Below are 24,008 nucleotides of genomic sequence, written 5' to 3'. Positions count from 1 at the left end.
ACTCAAATGCTTCCATTTGCATTGGCTTTATTTTTATATTTTATGTATTTGTATTTATACACAGTTGACGTGTTCTCCTTGAAGAAAAGAAAATGTGTATGCTCAAGCAAACTCTCTCGAACTGTTTAAGGGATGAGATCCACAAGTAAAAGAATGAGAGTCAAGATGCCAAGAGAGGCCAAGTGTGGTAGCGCATGCCTGTAATCCCAGCAGCTTGGGAGGCTGAAGAAGGAAGATGGCAAGTTCAAAGTCAGCCTCAGCAATTGAGCAAGGTCCTAAGCAACTCAGTGAGACCCTGTCTCTAAATAAAATGCAAAAAAAAAATGGACAGGGGTGCTAAGGACGTCGCTTGTCGTTCAATGGTTAAGTGCCACTAGCTGCTACAATAATATATATATATATGTATAGAGAGAGAGAGAGAGAGAGAATAAAATAATATTAACAACAATAAAAACAGAGAAAATTAGTGGCAAGGAGAGCAAGTGGAATCCATGCATCTACCGAATGAAAGTACTCACTGAATATTTCTACCAAAATCTCAGTAAAGTGACAGAAATAGATTTTAAGGCAGAAATATACAAAAAGGAGAAGACAAAAAGAAGATAAGAACAATGACTTTGGAGCTAGAAAGCAGAGCTGAAGCCAAAATGAATCAGCATAATTCTTACATAATCCTGCAGAGATAGCTAAGAATCAAACTGATGAATATGAATGCTTCTAAGCCTCCATAAATGCAATATTTGCCTCTGAAAATGGGGATAAAAGAATGACCTAAATATATAGGATTGGTTAATAGTTTGCATAAGAAACTATCAGATTACCAGTTGCCCTCCCCAACCCAAACAAAAAAACTAGAGTCTTTTTCCCTAAAGAGAGCTAAGCAAGTTGGCTACTCCTGAGCCATTTTAGGCATGGTGATGGGATTACAACCTCACAAGGTTGCTGAGGCCTGGTTCTTCTTCCTCCACTGTGTTTCCAGAATCCTGGCTAGCAGACTTCACCTTCCAGGCAGGAAATAAGAGTCTTCTTCAGAGAATATGACCTTACCAGGATAAAACACCTAAAACAGGGAGGGGAGGGGGAGATAGAAGGGCAGCACAATACAATAGACACTAGTATGGCCCTGTGTATAAACGTGGCTGTATAACCAATGTGATCCTGCAATCTGTACCCCATTTGAATCAAATGTATGATATGTCAAGATCATCGTAATGTTTTGAGCAACTAATAAAAAAATTTAAAAAAAAAACACCGAAAACACTTTATATTTGAGGTTGCTCAACTCATCTACCCAAACCTATCACTTCACAACAACAAGTTCGGGTATCAGGGCTTCCTATCCCTTTTTATTTTTCATTCCATCTTTTAACTATTTTAATAATATTACTATATTATTACTATACTATACTATCACTAAAGAATAAGAGAGAGAGTGAGTGAGGGGGCAAAAGAAAAAGAAAAAAAAAAGCAACTTGGAAGAAACAAGAGACTGTTAGAGGACAATATTTCCAGAAAAAAGAAAGAGAAAGTAATAAAGCCTATTATATTAACTAAGATAAGATATTGTAAGCATGAAACATAAACAGGTAGCGTGAAAAAAAGAAAAAAGAATACACATAGGAAGAAACTATGAACAAGGAAAAGATGATGTATACTTCCAGAGGAAAACCACAAACATCCCTAACAAAGATTCGTGATGAGAATGGCCTCAGATATCCCAACATACTGTCGGAATTGTGTTAAGAGCCGTTGGTGGGCTGTTGTGGACTGTGTTGCACAGTGTAGCCTAATGGAGAGATAAGTCTGGCATTGAACTTCCCCTGGCACCCCCATAGGATTGACTGATGCAAATGAACTTTCCCCTCAAGCTCTGCCAAAGATCCCACAGAGCACTTGAGATGGGTGTGACCTGCCAAGATGTCAATTAACCTGCTATCTGCAAGACATCAGGAAGCAAGACTCATCCCTGAAACTTTATCCCTGATTTTGATGTATCTCCTTAAATAAACCACCAGAGCCATCTTTCCTTTGTCTAGTTTCAGCTCCCATGTGGACTAGATCCGTCAGGGGCTCTGCTTTATGTAAATATATTTCTGACTATTTGTGTTCTCTTCTTCACTAATTACTTGAGACTTTAAGTTTTCAGGTGGCTTATCCTCTCCTCAGCAGGAAAAAGAGACCCCCCCATAAGCGCGGGCTGCTTTGTTCTAAGTTGCCACTAAGTCGCCACCAAGTCGCTGCCTCGGACCTAACAGTCCCCATTAGAATTGAAAGGGGGGCTGGGGTTGTGGCTCAGCAGAAGAGGGCTCGCCTAGCATGTTCGAGGCCCTGGGTTGGATCCTCAACACCACATAAAAATAAATAAATAAAATAAAGGTATTGGGTCCAACTACAACTAAAAAGTAAATCTTTTTTTAAAAAAGAGTTGAAAGGGAAAATTCTGTATACAACCATTTTATAAATCAAGTATGAATAAGAATATTTTTAGACCTTCAAATTTTATTTCCCAGGTACTTTTTTTCCTCAGAAAGCTATTTTAAAAGCTTGTGAATATATAAACCAAGAAAGAGGGAAATACTAGTTTTAGGAACAAGATATCTAGCCCAAAAGATAGGAGAGGAGAATCCTTGGGCAGGAAGGGCAGCTGGTTGAGATTAGAGTAGAATGCAGAGGAACTTCCTTAGGAATATTAAATTAACAGATTACTTGATGTGTCTGAACACTTTTTTTTTTTAACAACTGATAATCAACTTATCAAAGCAGTTGATTTAGGCATCTGCAATGGTGAATTCCATCTCCATTCCTGGCTCACTAGTGATGGAAGTTATCTGCTTAACAATCTTAAAAGGACTGTGCAAGTCAATGAGTGGCTTGTAGATTCTCATCTGGACATGAGCCCATGTCTTGCAACCTTCACTACAAGTGTTTTTCTTCTAGTGATTCCCAAAGTCTTGGTTGGTGTGCAAAAGGGTCCTTCCACTTAGAGATTCTTTTCCTTTGCGGCTCTGATCAAGTCAGCACACACTTTCTCCAGTGATTTCAGGTTGCAACTGGTGAGGGTAATTCTAATTCAATGAATCCACCTCTGGTCCCACGGAGTCACAAATGTATCTTTCCATGGCTGTGGTGCAGCCTCCTGATGGACTTGTTCCTCAACAACAGAGAACAGTGGTGAGTCAGTAGCAAGAGCAGGCAGAAGGGAGCTCTGTTGCACACAAAATCACAAGAGTGATTTGCTCATAGTGTTTAACTAATGTGCACTGAATGCTAGTTGGGGTTCTCCAGCACATCTAACACTTTTTGCATTGTTTGTGTTTGATGACTGCTGTAATGGAATACATGCTTACATTCAAAGACAATACGACTTTGAGTAATTATTAATAGCGCTGCTCATGACAGCCCTCTTAACTGAAATGTACTCTGGAGGTAGGGTGGCCAAAAAAACTGATAACTTACATAAGACATAAATTTTGGCCATCTTGAAACATTTTATGCATGATTTTGATCCTTGTATTTTCAGAGACTGAAATACAGAAAGCCCCATTATCAGATGCCTTGGGCTGAACTTAAGTAGAATCAAGATGCAGCTATCTTTATATATATATATATATATATTAGGTGTAGATGGACACAACACAATGCCTTTATTTATTTATTTATTTATTTTTGAGAGAGAGAGAATTTTTTTTTTAATATTTATTTTTTAGTTTTCAGCAGACACAACATCTTTATTTTATTTTTATGTGGTGCTGAGGATCAAACCCAGTGCCCCGTGCATGCCAGGCAAGGGCGCTACTGCTTGAGCCACATCCCCAGTCCACAATGCCTTTATTTTTATGGGGTGCTGAGGATCAAACCCGGGTCCCACCTGTGCTAGGCGAGTGCTCCACCGCTGAGCCACAATCCCAGCCCCAAGATGCAGCTTATCTTGAGGTCATATTGTTATTTGGGTTTTTTTCCCTGTTAGCTGTATCCTTATCTTCATATTTTGATGCTTCCAAAGTGCAGAAGGCTTTCTAATCATTCCAAGATCACACTTCATACACAGGAGCTCCTCCTCATTTATTTATATTCTAGAGGGGTTGATTTACCCCCACTTCCTCCCAGGCCAATTTTTCACTAACTTCTGTGTATTCATAAATGGCAAGGAATAGTGAGAGGAAATCTTTTGCTCAAAGTGCTTTTACTTTGGAAGGACAGGGCTCAAAAAAATTCAACTGTTTGCAAAGAAAAAACTTCAAAGTCTCTAAGAATTAGTCACCTCCCTTTAATTTAATGTATGACACTGTTTCCCTATTTAAAAGGTAAAAAGATGAAAGCAAGTTAATCCTTCAAAAATTCTTTCTCTTGTTTTAACCAGACTTTCCATACAATATCTCTTTGCTAGTAGTTCTAATGGTAAAAGATAGGCAAGAGCCAACCATTAGCTGAGATGCAAATTGCTATTGTTTGGGGGTGGAGTACTCCAGACATACCTTACCCTCAAGCCTCTAACAGACTCTCTCTCCTTTTCCTTGAGTTAGTCCAACTTTATGAGAACGGCCCAGAAGGTGGCATTGCTTGCTAGTCTAGTCTTAGGTAGAAAAAAGCAGGGGGTGGGGCGCGGAAATAATACCATGTAAAAAGACTTAGAGGTAAAAAAGCAAAATACATTTAAGAAACTGGGTGTGTTTCAGAATGGTATCATTATAGAATGCCAGGGGAGTGTAGAAAGAACTACATGTGTTACCAAGTTGCTACCAGACAAAGTACAGGTGGAGCATCCCTAATCTGAAAATCCAAACTCTGCCATGCTCCAAATCCCAAACTTTTTGAAATTCCACATGTGACCTCATGTGATGGGTTGCAGTCAAAACTCAGGCACACTAAAAATGTTGCATAAGATCACTTTCCGACAACCATGTGAATGAAGCATAAATAAACTTGGTGTTTATACTTGGGTACTGTCCCCAAAGTATCTCATAGGCAAACATTCCAAAATCTGAAGAAAAAGAAAAAAAGAAAAAAAACCTCCAAATGTGGAACACTTCTGGTCTCAGATAAGGGACACTCACCCTGGGGATGCCTCCTGGAGGTGGGAGGAGGTCAACGCAGTACTGTGAAGAGAGTGAAGTTGAACTGTGACACAGAGGCAGTAAGAACTCGCCAAGTCCACAGGCAACTGGGGAACTGCTCCAACCTGTGAAGTTGTCCCTAGTTCAGTGGGTCATTGTGGCTCCTCCTCAGGCCTGGGATGAGTGGGCCCTTGGAGGGGTGGTCTGCAATGGCTGGCAACCTTCCCCACTGCAGTGTCCTCCCTTGAGAGAGACATGCTTGGCTTATCTCCAGGCACCACAAACAAAGTTCTTTCTTTCCTTTCTACCTCTGAATGTGTCTTGCATCAGTCTCTCTTTCCACTTTCCAAAACTCACTGGGGGGCCCCCTTCCTGGTGTCATTGTCTCACCCTACCACCTCTCCCAGCCCCCACTCTAATCTTTGGTCATAGTAATTTCCCCAAAACTAAATCCAATAACCATTCCCCTGCTCAAAACCCTTTCATAGTTCCTCAACATACTTAGGGTAAAGTCTGAACTTCCAGGTTCAGTGTTGAAAGGTCAAGGGCAACTGAAAACCAACATGCCTGCAATGTGGGGTATGCAGGATGCTCTGGGCTCATTCACCTTTGCTCTGGGTCTGGTTGGTTCTGACTTCTCTCAAGTCTCATCTGAAAAATTCGTCTTCCAAAAAAGCTACACTTCTATTACACAACTGTTCTTCTTCTTCATGGTGGAGTGTATTTCAGCTTCCTCTTTCCTTGTCTAAACTACAAGCTTTGTCATGGCAAGGACTCCCCATGTTGATCATGTGGATGAATATGGCCAGAAGCATTACAGTTAGCCTAGAAACCAGGAGAGCGCAGAGTCCTGACAGGGAAACGTGTGCAGGATGCATAATTCCTTGAGAAAGAAAGACCTCTTTTCAGACAAGATTAATGTTTCTACCCCACTTGGCAAAGCAGAACTTTCTCAGAAAAAAAAAATGTTTTTTCAAAGTACAAATGCCAACATGATAATTTAAATTGTCTCAGGTACATGAATGACCTACTTGGTAAAGGAACGAGGCTACCAATCTTTTCTTGGGTTTTTGTTTATCTGTGCTTACTGGAATTTTAGGAAGCACGAACATCTTTCTTAATTTAATAATAAAAAGATTATTTTTTGTAGAAAAGTAATTAAGGAAATTCAAGATTCTGAGCTGCGAAAACCTATTATTCCTGAATGCATAACTTTGCCAAGAACAGATTCCTGAATTAATTTGTTAAATCTACAAAAATAATGTAATTTACTTAACTCTTGACTCTGAAGTTCAAGGATTGGAATTCTAGAGGTTCCCTGTAATGTTCTGTTTCTATTGAAAATGTAAATATTGCTGCTTCCCTAGAAACAGGCTTTGTTTTTCAATGATGGTGTTATCATCTCTAAATTTTTCCTCTTTTCATTAAATCTGTATATTTTGGAAGAATGTTTTAAGCACTATCAGAAAGCACTTCGCCTTCAAGTTATTTTTCTTGCACGAATTGAACATTTCTCAAAATACTCGGGTCTACAGCAAAGCAAGACTAAGCACACCTCGGTCCTTCTCACTAGGTGGGACCTATTGTGAAGTCTCTTAGGTTGTTAATCAGGATGAGACAATCACATATTTAGGTTGTGCTTATTCAATTCAATATCAAAATTTCAAGAAGTGGGGGCTATCATTTGTCTGTGAAAAACACTTCAGGGCATGGAGTTGATCTTCTTTTGTAGATTTTCTCAGAGATCTTTGTTTCCTGATTTCTTTCTTTCCTACCCCCATCCCCATGAAGAACAGCAGGACAGCTACTTTTAGGGGGTGTGGGGTGGGCCCCCTGGCTGCTGAATGCAGGTTGATTTGAGAAGGTTAACCAAATTCCTGCTAGCACTGTAACAGTTTATTTTGGCACGTGGCTGAGAATGGTGTTTGCAAAACTGCAACAGAAACCCAGCAAGATGTGTAAATGTTCTTTTCTCATTCCCCATCCCATCAGCATTTATTATTATTTGTATTCATGATGGCTGCCATTGTAACTGAGGTAAGAGGAAATCTCAGCCTAGTTTGATTTGCATTTCCCTGATAACAAGGATGTTGAAAACGTTTTTTCATATAATTGGTGACCCTTTGTATTTCTTCTTTTGGAAATGTGTTTAGTTTATTTGCCCCTTTATTGATTGCGTTATTTGGCTTTTGAGTTCTTTATATGTTCTAGATATTTCCTAGCTAGAGTAGCTAACAAATATTTTTCCTCATTCTGTAGGTCTTCTCTTCATGTTCTTGTTTCCTTTGCTGTGCAAAAGCTGTTTGATTTGATGGCATCCCATTTGTTGATTATTGGCTTTATTTCTTGAGCTTCAGAAGTCTTATTAAGGAAGTTGATGCCTGCAACTGTTGCTGAGACTGTAAATTAGTACAATCGCTATAGAAATCAGTTGGAGACTAGGAATGGAAACATTGTGTGACCCAGCTATTCCACTCCTTGGTACTTGTCCTAAAGAACTGAAATCAGCATACTATAGTAATACAGGCACATCAATGTTTATAGCAGCATAATTCACAATAGTCAAGTTATGAAATTAGCCCAGGTGCCCATCCGGAGATGAAAGGTTAAAGAAAATGTGATATATATATATATATATATATATATATATATATACAATATATGATATATATATATGATATATATATATAAGATATATATATATATATATATATATATATATATATATACAATGGAGTTTTACTCAGCCATAAAGAAGAATGAAATTATGACATTTGCTGGTAAATGGATGAAATTAGAAAACATTGGGATAAGTGAAATAAGACAGATTCAGAAAGTCAAGGGTCAAATATTTTTTTCACATGCAAAACCAGTGGGCAGGGAGGGGACCAGCTCTGTCATTTCCCAGGCTTCTCAGAGAGGCTGTTTGCTAAGAGCAGGTCCCTGAAGGCCTCCTCACCAAGGGCTCCCTCTTAGGGTTTCCTCAGATGCCCAGGGGCAGACATGCCCAACTCTCCTTCTGCTGGGTGCTCTTCCACTTAACACATGCTTTGCCAGACTGTCACTCAGGGAGGGCTTCCCTCATACTTTCTTAAAAATAGCACCGCCCTGGCATACTCTCCCTGCCTCTCTCCAATATGACTTCCCTACTGAGTCCTGAGCACCGTCTGCTCTGATACAGGTGCTCTTTGACTTGTGATGGGGTTACATCCCAAGAAGCCCATCATAAATAGAAAACACCTAAGCAAAAAAATGCAATGAGGGCTGGGGATATAGCTCAGTTTAGAGCACCTGTCTAGCATGCCCAATGTCCTGGGTTTAATACCCAGTACAGGAAAACATTTTTTTTAAAAAATGTAATGAATCTACCTAGCCTACTTACTGTCCTGGTTTAGCAGCACAGCACACTGTAGCTCTTCCACCCCAAATGGTGAGCCCTGTAATCCCTTTTTGTTTAATTGTGGTAAAGTGATACATATGGTAAACTTGTCATTTTAACCAACTCTAAGTGTTTAGTTCAGTGACATTTAGGTATATTCATGATGTCATGCAATCATCACCCATTTCCAGAATTTTCATCTTTCCAAACTGAAATTCTGTGCCCATTAAATTTGCTCACATCCCCGTTCCCTTCAGTCCCTAGCAGCTGAAAATATTTTTTCTCTACGATTCTGGGCATATTATATAAGTGGAATTATATAGTATTTGTACTTTTGTGACTCATTTATTTCATTTAGCATAACATCTTCATGGTTCATGCATACTGTAACATATGACAGAATTCCCTCCCTTTTTAAGGCTAAATAATGTTGCATGGTGTGTAAGTATGTGGATACATAAATGTGCATGTCTCTGTGTTTATATACATGATTTTTTAAAATATATTCACCTCTTGATGGACACGTGGGTTGTTTCTGCCTTACCACTATTGTGAATAATGTTGCTATGAACATAGGTATACAAATATCTGTTGGAGTTCCTGCTTTCAATTTTGGGGAGTTAGGTACCCAGAAGTAGCATTTCTGGATCATATGTTGTCTTATTCTATTTGAGATTCCATATCATGGTACCATAGACTGGGTGGCTTGAACAACAGAAACTTGGTGCAAGAAGATTCCATATCTGATGAGGGCACTCCTCCTGTTTGGAGATTTCCACTTTCTGGTTGTATCTTCCCATGGGCGTCTTAAAAGGGGACTAATTGCATAAGGGTACTCATCAGTTTAGGAGGACACTGCCCTCATGACTTAGCTATCTCCCAAAGGCCCCCCTCCATGTACCACTACATTAGGGATTTAGCTTCACCATGTGAATTTGAAGGAGACAAACATTCAGTCCATAGTTTGTGGTAATTTTGTTTAATTTTTGAGAAATCATCACACTGCTCAGCGACTCCAGGGCTGACTGGGGTCCTGGTTGACTATATCCCCCATATTCCCTCACCAGCTAGCTTTTCTTTTTTTTATAATTTTTTTAAGAGAGAGAGAGAGAGGGAGAGAGAGAATTTTTTTTAATATTTATTTTTTAGTTCTCGGCAGACACAACATCTTTGTTGGTATGTGGTGCTGGGGATCGAACCCGGGCCGCACGCATGCCAGGCGAGCGCACTACCGCTTGAGCCACATCCCAAGCCCCTTTTCATAGTTTTCTCCCAGTGAGAGTAGAAGAGAAACTGGAAGATAGAGAAACTGGAAGAGAGAGCAGAAAGGCTTACTCTGTGTTTCTAGCTCTTATTGAATGCCTGGCACCAGGGGAAACTGCAACTCCAAATTCCCTTGGCACTCCCAGGAACAGATGCTGTCCAGCCAGAAGCACCCCTCTTCTAACCAAGCACTAGCTGCATGACGTCTGCCTCAGGGATGCAATGTTCAGGCACAGGGAACCCCTTCTCTTCTTTCCAAAGTTCTGGCAACACCACCTCTTCCCTTCTGCTCCCCAAGCCATGAGGGCAATGGCTGCTTGCTGTAGCTCCTAATATCTAGGTCATTTCAGCATGACCGGTTTTTCTTTCTGCCTTCTAATGCTCCTGTAACTAATTTACTGAATTAAATCTCTCTAGTTGCAATAGCTGCATGGATTTCGTTTCCATGACTGGACCCATATTTTCTCTTTGTCTCTAGAGACACATTCTGTAATCAAGGCCAGTCTACATTCGGAAATGTTTGCATCGTCTGTAGAATTAGTCTACCATCTTTGTCGTATTTACAAAGTTTGCCAAATTAGCAAAAACACAGCGGCTCTCTGTTTTGATTTAAAACCAATTCATTTCCTCCAAGACTTTTATCTCACCCAGAATCAATTTGCCTTCCAAAGAAAAACAAAGATGGGGCTTTTTGGAAGTGCATAGAGAAAAGGAGAAAGAAATAGAGATAATAAAAGACAATGGTATTTATGTTATGAAAGAGGGAGAGAAGCAATAGAAGGTGCCCAGGATGCAGGTCTGTGGTAGAGTGTGTCTAGCATGCTAATAGGTCAAGTCCACTTCCAACTTCTGAGGAAGAATTACAAAGCAATTTCATCCTTGAGGGAGTGAAAAGTTACTAAAGATCCTGAATAATTTAAGGAAAGGAAACAATCATTAAAAACTCTCAAAATGGACAGTATTTATTTATGATCAATTGAGACTAATTCTTTGAAAGTCACTTGTATTATATTGCAAAATAACCAGGAAAAAGAGATGGAAAGATAAAATCCAAGAAATAGATGAGAAAACCTACAAAAACATAATACTTACCAAATTGTCAAGTATAACATAAATATCTTCACAACCTTCTACTCAGAAAGATATATGAATAAAAAGATATTTCACATCATTCACATTGAACAATTAAAAATAGCTCAACATTAGTTTACCTGGTGTTTTATTAGTGTTTTTGTCTTGGCGTTTGGCAGTGCTGGGTTCAAACCCTGGGACTTTGCAGGTCCTAGGCAAGTGCTCTACCCCTCAGCTACACCCCCAGCCCTGATGTTTTATTTATTTATTTCAAGAAAACAGTTTATTAAAAGACAATGTTCAGCTGGGTTATAGCTCCTGCCTGCAATGCCAACTACTTGGCCCAGGTTGGAGGATGTCCAGTGCAGAAAGCCACCTTCCCAAGCAGATCTCAGCCATGGCCAAGCCTCTGGCAGTTCCCCACACTCCCAGTCTCCCTTGGAGGCCTTTGGAAACAGGGATCAAAGCACAGGGAACCCAGGTAACACTGAAAGTCTGTAAAAACTCTGAATTCCCTCTGTAGCTGAAGGGTTAAGATTAGACATTTCCCCAATTGGAAAATGAATGCCTAAACCACTGGCTGCTAGAAATTAGGCATATTGAAAATAGGCTAGAGTTAGAGGGCCACAGCTGGGTACCCAGTAAGAATGCCTCTAGGGGAAACCAGATTCCCATTTCACCCCTGTCTGTCCTGTCTAATGAGGGAGCCCAGTAGGACCCAGGAGACCAGGGTTCTCTACCCCCCACTCCCAACCCTCTCATTCAATATGCTAGTCTTATTTTCATGTGAAGAAGTAGCTGAGGCCAGGGTGGCATGGTGCTCAAGCCTGTAATCCCCAGAGAGGACTGCAGCAAGTGTAGGCGAGCCTGGACAATTTAGCCAGACTGTCTCTAAGGGTTGGAATGTGGCTCAGTGATTAGCACCACTGGGTTCAATTGCAGGAACCAAAGAAGGAAGAATTGGTTTACTATGGGGGCATGAAGTCTTATTTTTTGAGGGCTGGACGGCGGTGCAGAAGTCACAGACATCCAGAAGTGTGGCTGTGGCAGGTCAAAGGGACACTGGCTCCCAGGACGCCTCCTCAGGCAGCAAGCCCTGATGTTTTCATTGTCTATTGCTGATCAGCAAAATGCCTCCAAATTTAATAACTTAAAGCAATATCCATTCATTTGCTCATGATTCTGGAACCTGGGCTGGGTGGCATGCTGTGACAGCTGGTCCTGTCAGGGGCCATGTCACGTGGACACATTTCTTTGCATGTTAGTGAGGGCTGGGGCTCAGCTGGAACAAGGAACAGCAGAACTTCTCTTTACAGTTGCAGGACTCCTCCCTCCACAGGTGGCCCCTCCACGTGGTCTTTCCAGCAGCCAGATTGCTTACAGGGTGACTCAGCACCTCCAAGAATAGAAGAAACCATGGGCCCTTTGTCACTCCTGGGCTTAAAGTCCCAGAGCACAATTCTCTTACACTGCTTTACAGCAGCAAAAGCAATCAGAAGGCCAGCCCTGGGATGGAGGTAATAGAAAGAGACAATACCTCTTGTGACAAGGCCACATTGCAAAAAAGCCTGTGAGATGTGAGCTATTGCTGCAGCATTCTTGGAAATGTGATCTGTGAAGAGATAATCAAATGACATCATTTGACAATCAAATGAGATATGTTAAAGGACCACAGGGATCACATTGAATCCACCTTAAAGGAAACTCACTACAAGCATCTTGCCTGGAAGTTGCATTTTATCATAAGGAAATGGAAGAAAATAGGGTTTCTGCCCTATTGTGTAGTTAAGAGAAAAAATATATATATGTAAAGCAGAAAAACCATAAAAATATTTGTTCATTCAACAAATGTTCCTGAATATTTAATGAATTCATCTTATACCCCCAGATAAAGTGTAACTTTTTACAGATAGCTTCATGCTTCTTTTCTAACTAGAATTACAGGGCACTAGAGGTGTAGCTCAGTGGTACAGAATTTGCTTTGAATGAATAAGACCCTGGGTCTAATTCCTAGCACTGAAAAAAAAAAGAAGAAGAAGAAAGAAAGAAAAGACAAGGAAAAAGAAAAAATATATAACTAATATAACTACAACCACCATAATTTTTTTTTTAACAAGAAGTGATGAGACAGCCTGGCATAATGGCACATTTATAATCCCAGCTACTCAGGAGGCTGAGGCAGCAGGAACACACTTTCAAAGCCAGCAGGGTGACTTCAACAAGACCCTGTCTCAAAATAAAATAAAAGGATCTGGGAATGTAGCTCAGAGATGGCATGTGCAAGATCCTGGATTTCATTCCCAGTACCATTAAAAAAAGAAAAGCAATGAGCGCCCAGGAATCACAAGCCAGCTATCATTTTGGGGGAGAACACTAGGTGTTAGGAACTCTTCTTTCTGAATCCTTTCAAAATCCTACAATGCACACCCCATCGTTAGTCATTTTACCAGAGAGAAAACTGGTGCTTTGAGGAATAAAATCTCCCAAAGTAATTCAGACTCCCTAAAATATTTGTTAACGGATAAACAAAGGAAGTCTTTGTTATTGAGAACACAAAAACATATTTTTGAAATGTTTTTATGTAAACATACTTTTTTTTTCCAATTGTAAGTTTTATCCAATCAAGTTTCCCTGAGACTTGAATAATTCTTCATGAAGATGTGAGGCTGTGGGTCAGTCTTCAGGGTGTCTGGTGTCTTTACATAAGACTAGAAAGCATTCCTGAAGTATCCACATGTAAATCCAAGAGGCTGGTGAAAACTTCTATCTGATGACTCCCAACACTATTCCAGAGTCTGGGTGGGAAAACACAAAGCTTTTCTCAAATAACCATACAATTGTCTTGGGCTCAAACTGGAAAATGCTCTTTCTCCCTCTTCCTGCCTTTGCCTCCACAAGGCTGTGGCAAGGATCTTTGCTGATCCAGGCTTTTCCCCTCTGTAGGGTGGGATGCTTCCTCACACATTCAGTAGGAGGAAGACGGGGACAGAGAGAGGAGGCGGCCCCTGGGCACTGGGGCTCTCCAAGCTGCAAGCTGAAGCCAGAAGTCCCCTGAGGGAGGTTGTGAGAAGGGGGAAAGAATGGCAGGGGCTGGGGCGAGGCCCGGGGCAGATAAGAATCTCTCATTCTCCCTCCTTTTCCTTGTTCCTCAGTACTGGATGCTGGGCTCACCCACCCTGTGCCTTTTAACTGTCAGGGAGCCAGAGCCAAGCTCTGGGCCAAGTCATCGTCGATGACATGTGAGTTGTGTGTGTTCCAAATTGGCCTTCCTGCCTTTCTGCAATAAAAACAAACTTGAGTTGGACCCCAACAAACATGACAGGAAAAATAACAACCCTTGTGGAGGACTGATACTGAAAACGGCTGGTCTCCCCACCCCGAGCCAGCCCTGCTGAGGACAGGAGCATGTCCTCAACTCAGAAGCGCAGGGCCTCCTGTGTCCATGTATAGGGACAACCAGGAAGAGGCCCTCTCCAAACCCCAGGATGACGCCAGAAATATCTAGCCCCTTTCACAGAGAAGAAAGTGCAGACTGAGTGTACCTCACCTGAAATGCTTAGGACTACAAGTATCTAGGATTGGGGATTTTTTTCAGATTCTATACTATTTGCATCATGGTATATCTTTGGGATGACCCCCCAGGTCTCAAGTTTATTTAAGTTTCACACACAATACGCATGGGATAAAGGAATTTTTATACAATATTTTAAAGAGTTTTGTGCATGAAACAAAGGTCATGGTATGAAATTTTCCACTTGGGATGTAATAATGATGTTCAATAAGTTTCAGATTTTGGAGCATTTCAGGTTTGGGATTTTTAGAGTAGGGATGCTCAACCTGTATGTGGCTTTGAATAGCACAGTGATTAAGCAAGCAAACCACATTCACCCTCACCAGTCTCTGTAGTTCCTACTTTTATTTTTTTAGCTATATTAGAAAGACAAAAATTCAGAATGAACAGTCATGGGGCCTCGATGATATGTTAGAAAGTCATTAATGAACACTACTGGCATATATATCAAAGCAATGATATGAGATATTATTATTTATTTTGAATAATGCTCCTTTGTAAAAAATTATAAGCACTCCACAAGTCAGACTCTGCCCTAGTTTTCAATGGCATCTTCCTCTTGACTCAACTTGATGCAAAAGTGCTCAATTAAATACTACAGTGAATTAAACTGAAAGTGTCATTTTTCTGGACTGCAAGAATCAATATTTATATACACCTAATGAAAGCAGAGACTCGAAAAGATATTTGTACATCTTTAGCCAAAAGGTGGAAACAACCCAAATGTCATCAAAGGATGAGTAGAGAGACCAAAGGTGGTAGATGCTTATGCTGGAATATCATTCAGCTTTAAAAAGGAAGGGAATTCTGACCCAGGCTACAACAGGGTTGAACTTCAAAAATGTTATGCTAAGTGAACTAAATCCACCAATCACAAAAGGACACATGTTGCAGGAGTTCACTTGTATGAGATACCAAGAGAAGTCAAATCCACAGAGACAGAAAGTAGGATGGTGGTTGCCAGGGGGCAGGGAGGAGGAATGGAGACTTAGTACTTGGCTGGGGACAGTTTCAGTTAGGGAAAATGATCAGGTTCTGGAGATGGATGGTGGCAATGGTTGCACAGCAACGTGAAGGTGCTTAATGCCAATGTCCTGTACACTTAACAATGGCGAAGTAGTTAAATTTTATATATGCATATTTCACTACAATTTCTTTGTAAAAATAAAAGAACCAATATGGAGGTGTCTCATAGATCTGTATCCAGTCCTGGCTGAAAGAGAAAAAATACTAAATTATGCTGAAATTTCCAATGTGTGTATATGTTCCTGGAGGGTTCAGTTGACAGTAATGACACAGTCAAAACGTCATTATCATCCGACCCGAACTCTAAAATGAGATCCAGGATGACTGCATTGGGAATTTTTCACATTTGTTTTCTCAAGATTTTGTGACATTCCTGAGAGGCCGGCTCCATGGGCTAAGGGGACAGCGTGCTACTGACTCTTATGGTTTGATATGAAAAACACCAACCAAACCTTTCATTTATGCACTAGTCATTATTTCCGAAAGAGATGAAAACTTTTTGCCTTGAGCTGTTTCCTATCTTGAAAAGTTCTTCTAAACATAAACTCTTCTGCTCCTTCAGGGCTTTTTTTTAGGTGGCTGATATAATTTCATTCCAAAAAATGACAGGGATATTATAATAAAGGAAAAGTATGGACTCATCTCATTCATAACTTTCTAAACCAAATATTAATATGCTGATACCAGCAATATAGAAAAATGTAGTAATACTTTACATATTAACTGAGTATATTTCATTAGTGCAAGTTTTGTTGAAAATTCAATATCAATTAGTCAATTAATCACTGAATTACTCAATGAATTAAGAGAAAAATCATGTGAATATCTCAGTACATACAGAGAGTTCAGTATCTTTTTTTGTTTTTTTTTGAGTACTAGGATTGAATCCAGTGGTGCTCTACCATTGAGCTACATCCTCAACCCTCATGTTTTCCATTTTTTATTTTGATAGAGAGTTTTGCTAAAATGCCAAGGCTGGTCTTGAACTTGCAATCCTCCTGCCTCAGCTGGGATTACTGACAGGCACCACCAAGCCTGGCTTGTTTTTTTAATCTTAGTATTTTTCAACAACCATTCTTCTTTGGAAAAAACAAAACAAAACAAAACAAAACTACTCACAGACTAAAAATAGAGAAGAACTTCCTTTACCCACCAAAGGGTACTTAAAAATCCTACTGCAAACATTATACATAATGGGGAAAAGTTGACCCCTTACCTTCAGGAATGGATTGATGGGAGAATGTCTACTAGCACCACTTCTATTCAACACTGCTGGTTGCATCTGAATGGCAAGGTAAGAAAAGCAGTAAGCAAAATACATGCGCACTAAGAAGTAAGGAAAACAAATCCTATTCAACAAGGATTTTGTATTTAAAAAAATTCAAAAGGATTTCAATATACACTTTTAGAATTAGTAAGTTCGATTAATACCAACATAGATACAAATGAAATAATGGGATATTAGGAATGCACTTCCTCAACATCTGTATGTTTTGGAAAAGAAAAGCAGATAAGGATAGAGAAGAAACAAGAGTGTATGATTTAATGACTGCTAAGACTGGGGGTAAGTAGTACTCTGTTACATACTTCTGCTTACTTTTGTTGATGTTTGGGATTTTTACAATAAAAAAATTCTTAAAAAATGCAAATGAGGCCAGCGATGGTGGTGCACGCCTGTAATCCCAGCAGCTCAGAAGGCAGAGGCAGGAGGGTGGCAAGTTCAAAGCCAGTCTCAGAAACTTAGTGACTCAGCGAAACCCTGTCTCTAATAAAATATTTTTCCAAAGGGCTGGGGATGTGGTTCAGTGGTTAAGCACTCTAGGTTCAATCCCCAGTACCAAAAAAATAAAATAAAATACAAATGAGTTTGCTGGATACAAGGTCAATAGTCAAAAACTATTATATTCCTCTAAGTCAGTAAAAGAGCTGCAAAGCATTTTTTAATACATCATATCAAGTAACTATATTTCTAACAGAAATATATAAAGTATAGTCACAGAAAATCATAAACATTACTCAGGAAAATGCATAAGCAAATGGATAGGTATATTGCATTTATGGATTGGAAAACTGTGCTTTACTCTAAAAACACCATTCTTCTCCCAAATATTCCACAGCTCAAAGGCAATGCCTATCGAAATTGTATCAGCATATGTACATAACTTGAGAAACTAATTAAAATAGAAGTGCTAAGGACTAAGAAGAGTGGAGAAGATATCTTTTTTATCTGACACATAGTAATTATACATATTTATGGGGTAGAGAGTGATAATCTGATGCATGTAATGTGTAATGATCAGATCAGATCTACCCCTCTCTTCTAGTTCTTTATAAAACATATGCTACATTCCTGTAAACTAAAAATCTAAATAGGTAAGAAAAATAAAGCCAGTAGGAAAACAGGCAAAGTATTTGATGGGCATTGACAAATTAGTCAATAAGTAGATGACCATGTGCTCAACCTAGTAGGTAATTGGAAAAATATGGATTAAAATGGCAATGGTTTAGGGCTGGGGATATAGCTCAGTTGGTAGAGTGCTGGCCTCACATGTACAAGACCCTGGGTTCGATCCCCAGCACCACCAAAACAAACAAACAAAAATGATGACGGTTTAAACTAAAAAGACTGATAATCCCAGATTATGCTAAGAGTGTAGAACAATGTGAATACCCACATAATAGTGGTGGAGTATGAACTGGTGTAATATTTTGGACACCAGGGGCTTTGTCTATCTTAGTGGTTCTCAAAGACCTTGCTCTCAGGATCCATTACACTCTTAAGAATTTATGACTTAATTTCAGCAGCTTGGGAGGCTAAGGCAAGAGGATCGTAAGTTCAAAGCCAGCTTCAGCAATTGTGAGGCACTTAGCAACTCAGTGAGACCCTGTCTCTAATAAGATACAAAAATAGGGCTGGGGATGTGGCTCAGTGGTCGAATGTCCCTGAGTTCAATCCCTGGTACCAAAATAATAATAATAATGATAATAAATTATTATTAATGACTCAAAAGAACATGTTGTATGTGCTGTATTAGTTTGCTATCACTGCCATAATAAAATGCCAAGACCAAGTGACTCCAATAGCACATATTTGTTTTGTCACAATTGTGGAGAGTAGAGTCCATGATCAAGGTGTCAGCAGGGTGGGTTTCCTCTGAGGCCTCAATGTTTGGCTTGCAGATGTGACCTCCTAGGTCTTTTCTCTGTATGCTCACACTCCGGTTGGTCCCTTGGTGTATCCCTTTATATGTTCTTCATATAGGAACACCAGTCAAGTTGGATGAGGGCCCACCTCAACAGCCTCATTTAATCTTTCCTAAGGGCCCTATCTCCAAATATGGTCCCACTTGTCACATTCTGAGGTGTTCAACATATGAATTTTGGGGAAGACACACTTCAGCTCATAACATGTGGGCTATATTAATCAAAATGTACCATATTAGAAATTAAAACTGACAAATTTAAAACATCTATTGATTGAGGCTCTAATTCCGAGTGCACATGGACATCGAAACACTGAGTTCCTTGCAGAGTTATGGAACTGAGGACTTCAGTTTCTGCTGACTGTTGTCCAGAGGCCATCCTGAGCTATTCAGGGTGTAAAGCCATTCTGTGTGGCTCTGAGTTCTCACTTTCCATCAGCTTCTGAGGGCCACTTGCAGTTTCTGGTCGTGTGGAATTCCCCAACATGGTGGCCACTTACTTTCTCACAGCCAGCAGGGGAGACAGTCTCCATCCATAGCCCCTCATCTTCTCCGTCTTCTCTCTGGGTTAAAAACAAGTCACTTGAGGGGGTGAGGTGCTATGGTTTAGATGTGTTTTGGCCCCCAAAGGTTCATAGGCTGGAAGCTTGATCCCCAGGGCAAGGATATTGAAAGCTGGTGAGACTTAGTGGGAGGTGGGGCCTAGTGGGAGGTGGGGCCTAGTGGGAGGTGCTTGGGTCATGACGGCCCTCCTGAGAGGATCAATGGTGCTCTTGACAATGGGTTAGGTCTCACAGGAATGTGTTAGTTCTGTAAAAGTAGGTTAATACCAAGAAGGCATGCATGCATGACTTTGTCAAAATAAACTCATAAGCCAGGTGCAGGGGCACACTCCTGTATCCCAGGCCGAGGCAGGAGGATTGTGAGTTCAAAACCAGCCTCAGCAACGTAGCTCAAAATAAAATATAAAAAAGGGCTGAGGATGTGGCTCAATGATTTTAAGTAGCCATGGGTTCAATCCCTGATACCAAAAAAAAAAAAAAAAAAAAAAAAAAAAAAAAAATTATAATGCTCTAATAATAAAATAATACAAAAAAAATAACAGGAGGCCTCTATGCTAATCTTCTCTGTATCGTTCCAATTTTAGTATATGTGCTGCCGAATCGAGCACAACAGGAGGCCTCTAGCTTCCTCTCTTGCCATGTGATCTCTTCCCCACACACATTGCTTGCGATTCTTGCACATGCTCCCACCATGCCATGCCATCTACCATGTTGTAACACAGCATCATGCCCTCACTAGATGTAGTCTTCCAATCCTACCTCCAGGACTGTAAGCCAACATAGAACTATTTTCTTTATGAAGCACCCAGCCTCAATTATTTTGTTATGGCAACACAAAACAGATTACGACAGGCAATCACAAAGGCAAGAATACCAGGAGATGGGGCTGGGTCCCCCCTCCCCAAGAATCTGTCTTCCCATGCAGCAACATGTTGTCTCAGTGAATATTAATGAAGAAAATCAAACTCTACACAAATGTATAACTTAAAGAGTGAGGAGACTTTATCAGCTTTTTCAGATGACTGGAGTATTCTTTGATAATACGCTAAAAATCACCAAGTGGTTGTTTCTTAAAGGTCATTTGCAATGTAGAATCTGAAATCATATCAATGAAATTTTTGTACTCACGTTAACATTCACCCATCCAGTTTGCACTTTGCATAGATTTTATCATATGTGATTTTGTAATATCGTGCATTAGTTATTAGAAAAATATTGGTTCACTGATTTATACAGATCTTCCAAATATTAACACATTCTATCATATGAATTAAAAAGCACATTTTTTTATTTTACTATTTTTAATTATTTTCATTTGTTCTATTTAGTTGTACATGACAGCAGAATGCATTTCAATTCATCATACACGAATGGAGCACACCATTTCAATTCTCTGATTGCACATGATGTAGAGACGCACCATTTGTGCAATCATACATGTAACTAGGGTAATGACGTTCATCTCATTCCACTATCTTTCTTACACCCATAACCCCTCCTCACTCTCACCTGTGCCCAATCCAAAGTTCCTCCATTTTTCCCATGCCCCGCCCATCATAGATCAGTATCCACTAATCAGAGAAAACATTTTAAACATTTTTGGGATTGGCTTACTTCACTTAGCATAATATTCTCCAACTCCATCCATTTACCTGTAAATGCCATAATTTTATTCTCTTTTAATGCTGAGTAATGTTCCATTGTGTATATATACCACAGTTTCTTTATCTATTCATCTATTGATGGGCATCTAGGTTGGTTCCACAGTTCAGCTATTTGTGAATTCAGCTGCTATAAACATTAGTGTGGTTATGTCCCTGTAGTATGCTGTTTTAAGTCCTTTGTGTATAAACCAAGGAGTGGGATAGCTGTGTCAAATGGTTGTTCCATTTCAAGTTTTCTAAGGAATCTCCACTCTATTTTCCAAAGTGCTTTCACCAATTTGCAATCCCACAAGCAATGTATGAGTGTACCTTTTCCCCCACATACTCGCCAACACTTATTATTTCCTGTATTCTTGATAACTGCCATTCTGACTGGGTGAGATGAAATCTTAGAATAGTTTTGATTTGCATTTCACTAATTATTAAAGATGTTGAATACTTTTTCATATATTTTGTTGATTGCTTGTATATCTTTTTTTGAGAAGTGTCTGATCAGTTCCTAACCCATTTATTGATTGAGCTGTTTGTTTTTTTGGTATTAAGTTTTTTGAGTTCTTTATATATCCTGGAGATTAGTTCTCTATCTTATGTGTGTGTGGTAAAAAGTTGTTCCATACTATAGTCTCTCTCTTCACCTCAACGATTGTTTCTTTTGCTGAGAAGCTTTTTAGTTTCAGTGCATCCCATTTATTGATTCTTCATTTTATTTCTTGTGCTTTCAGAGTTTTGTTAAGGAAGTCAGAGCCTAATCTGACATGAGGAATATTTGACCCTACTTTTTCTTCTATTAGATGCAGGGTCTCTGGTTTTATTCCTAGGTCCTTGATACATTTTAAGTTGAGTTTTGTGCATGGTGAGAGACAGAGGTTTAATTTCATTTTGCTATATATGGACTTCCAGTTTTCCCAGCAACATTTGTTGAAGAGGCTATCATTTCTCCAATATATGTTTTTGGTGCCTTTGTCTAGTATGAGATAACTATATTTATGTGGGTTTTTTTCTGTGACTTCTATTCTGTACCATTGGTGTACATGTCTATTTTGGTGCCAATACCATGCTGTTTTTGTTACTATTGCTCTGTAGTATAGTTTAAGCTCTGGTATTGTGATGTCTCCTGCTTCACTTTTCTCGCTAAGAATTGCTTTGGTTATTCTGGGTCTCTTTTTTTTTCCAAGTGAATTTCATGATTGCTTTTTCAAATTCTATGAAGAATGTCATTATAATAGGAATTACATTAAATCTGTACTACAGTTTGTGTAGTATGGCCATTTTGACAATATTAACTCTGCCTATCCAAGAGCACAGGAGATCTTTCCATCTTCTAAGGTCTTCTTCAAATTCCTTCTTTAATGTTCTGTACTTTTCATTGTAGAGGTCTTTCACCTCTTTTGTTAGATTGATTCCCAAGTATTTTAGGTTTTTTGAGGCTATTTTTGTGGGGAAGTTTTCCTAATTTCTCTTTCAGTGAATTCATCACTTATGTATAAAAATACATTTGATTTATGGGTATTGATTTTATATCCTGCTACTTTTCTGAATTCATTCATTAGTTCTAGAAATTTCTGGTAGGATTTTTTGGATCATCTAAATACAGACTCATATCTTCAGCAAATAATGATAGTTTGAGTTCTTCTTTTCCTATGTGTATCCCTTTAATTTCTTTTGTCTGTCTGATTGCTCTGGCTAGAATTTCAAGGACTATGTTGAATAGAAGTGGTGAAAGAGGGCACCCCTGTCTTGTTCCAGTTTTTAGAGGGAATGCTTCTAATTTTTCTCCATTTAGACTGATCTTGGCCTTGGGCTTAGCATAGATATATTTTACAATGTTGATTATGTGCCTACTATTCCTAGTTTTTCTAGTGTTTGAACATGAAGAGGTGCTGTATTTTACCAAATTCTTTTTCAGTATCTATTGAAATAATCATATGATTCTTGTCTTTAAGTCTATTGATGTGATGAATTACATTTATTGATTTCCATATGTTGAACCAACCTTGCATTGCTGGGATGAACCCCACTTGATCATGGTGCACTATCTTTTTTTTTTAATATTTATTTTTTAGTTTTCGGCAGACACATCTTTGTTTGTATGTGGTGCTGAGGATCGAACCCGGGCCGCACGCATGACAGGCAAGCGCGCTACCGCTTGAGCCACATCCCCAGCCCAAGGTGCACTATCTTTTGAATATGTTTTTGTATGTGATTGGCTAGGATTTTATTGAGAATTATTGTGTCTATGTTCATCAGGGATATTGGTCTGAAATTTTTTTCCTTGATGTGTCTTTGTCTGGTTTTGGTATCAGAGTGATACTAGCTTCATAGAATGAGTTTAGAAGGGTTCCTTCCTTTTTTATTTCATGGAATAATTTGAGGAGTATTGGTATTAGTTCTTCTTTGAAGGTCTTGTAGAACTCAGAAAAAGCACATTTATGCCAGGCGGGTGGCACTCACCTGTTATCCCAGCAACTTAGGAGGCTGAGGCAGGAGGATCACAAATTTGGGGCCAGCCTCAACAACTTAGTGAGACCCGAAGCAACTTAGTAAGGCCTTGTCTCAAAATAAAAGATAAAAAGGGGCTAGGGATGTTGCTTAATGGTTAAGTACCCCTAGGTTCAATCCTCAGTACCAGGCAAAAAAACACACACACACACACACACACACACATTTCTTACTACCGGCATTCAATCTCTCCAGAAAGAGGGGCTTTAATCATTGGAAATTGACAAAACTCATGGTAGGAGAAATAAGTTTCCAAAATATCCTAACAAACTCCCTCAAGAGAAGCCACATATTTTGACATGCAGATTTTTGTATACTTCTTTCAACACAGAGAAGATTGAAAGTACATTGCTCAAGGATTGAGATTTAATCTTGAGTTGGGGATATAGCTCAGCCTGGTAGAATGCTTGCCTCCCATGCACAAGGCCCTGGGTTCAATCCCCAGCACCGCAGGGAAAAAAAAAAAAATGACAATCTTTACTGCTTTCTAACAGCTGTAAAGTAAAACTGCATTAACATTTTTCTGTGAGTGCTGAGCAGTGGAGAGTGAACAATGACTACTACTAAAGTTTAGTGCCAAGCCTTGAGCCAGACTAAGGAACTACAAGCTGAGCATCCCTATTCTGAAAATCTAAAATTTGAAATGCTCCAAAATTCAAAACTTTGAACACTGACGTGATGCCACTTGGAAAATAGCAAACTATGAAATTGTTCC

General features: G+C 39.5%; 2 pseudogenes; both read right to left on the bottom strand.

Moving 5' to 3' along the window:
• Positions 1-2,768: 2,768 nt before the first annotated feature.
• Positions 2,769-19,054, bottom strand: LOC131423585 (small ribosomal subunit protein uS10-like; annotated as a pseudogene).
• Positions 19,055-19,679: 625 nt separating this feature from the next.
• On the bottom strand, positions 19,680-19,738 carry LOC124082178 (U6 spliceosomal RNA; annotated as a pseudogene).
• Between the last annotated feature and the right edge of the window lie 4,270 nt (positions 19,739-24,008).

Source organism: Marmota monax, unplaced genomic scaffold (assembly GCF_021218885.2).
Source record: "Marmota monax isolate L192 unplaced genomic scaffold, Marmota_monax_Labrador192_F-V1.1 WCK01_AAM20220418_F8-fsc00044, whole genome shotgun sequence".
Taxonomy (NCBI): Eukaryota; Metazoa; Chordata; class Mammalia; order Rodentia; family Sciuridae; genus Marmota; species Marmota monax.
The sequence above is the reverse complement of the archived record's forward strand: the minus strand, read 5'-3'. Positions and strand labels throughout refer to the sequence as shown.